Below are 797 nucleotides of genomic sequence, written 5' to 3'. Positions count from 1 at the left end.
TTATATCTATATTACATATGTGTGTGTGTATATACATATATGTATTAGAAAAAATAAGGTACTCAGAAATCTGGATGGTTGTACATTTACAGATTTTTATTAATATGTCATATGTTTTTATAAATCATATATGAGCAGTTTCATATAGTAGATTATATGCAACTGTAAAGGAATGAGGACAAAGTGACACTTACTGGAGATGAAACTGATTCATGTGCCATTGAACTGGCTCCTGTGCAGGTGACATGTAAAAACACCATTTGAGTGTGGGCGTTGCCAGTACTGCCTGACTGGCCCTCGTGCCAGTGACATGTAAAAGCACCCACTACACTTTCGGAGTGATTGGCATTTCTTTTGCTAATTTATTTCCTACCATTCATTATACTGCTGTAGACTGGCAGGCAGAAAGAACTTCACTGCCTCTATCTAGTTTCAGCAGTTTACTGAAGACAAACGCATAATCCTAAGCTTGCCATTAGCATTCATACACACTATTAAGATGACAGGCATCCAGCTCTCTTTCTATCTGTCTCTTTATTTGATCCTTTAACTATTAACCAGCATTACTGCTGTTATTATTGTCACTGCTGTTGCAAATGTATATAACACTGTTAGGTCGCAGGTGTTTATCCTGCTACTGTCGTGGAGACAGCTATAAGTATTCTCATTCTTCCCTGACTTTTCATTCATGATTTAACCTCTCATTCAAACCATTCATATTATAAACACTTCTTAACATTTGGTTGTGTCAGAATGAGACCTTCCATGTAATGCAGATTCAGCTCAGCAGCATGAAA

Source organism: Octopus bimaculoides, chromosome 1 (assembly GCF_001194135.2).
Source record: "Octopus bimaculoides isolate UCB-OBI-ISO-001 chromosome 1, ASM119413v2, whole genome shotgun sequence".
In the NCBI taxonomy this organism is placed as follows: domain Eukaryota; kingdom Metazoa; phylum Mollusca; class Cephalopoda; order Octopoda; family Octopodidae; genus Octopus; species Octopus bimaculoides.
This window is presented reverse-complemented; position numbering follows the sequence as displayed.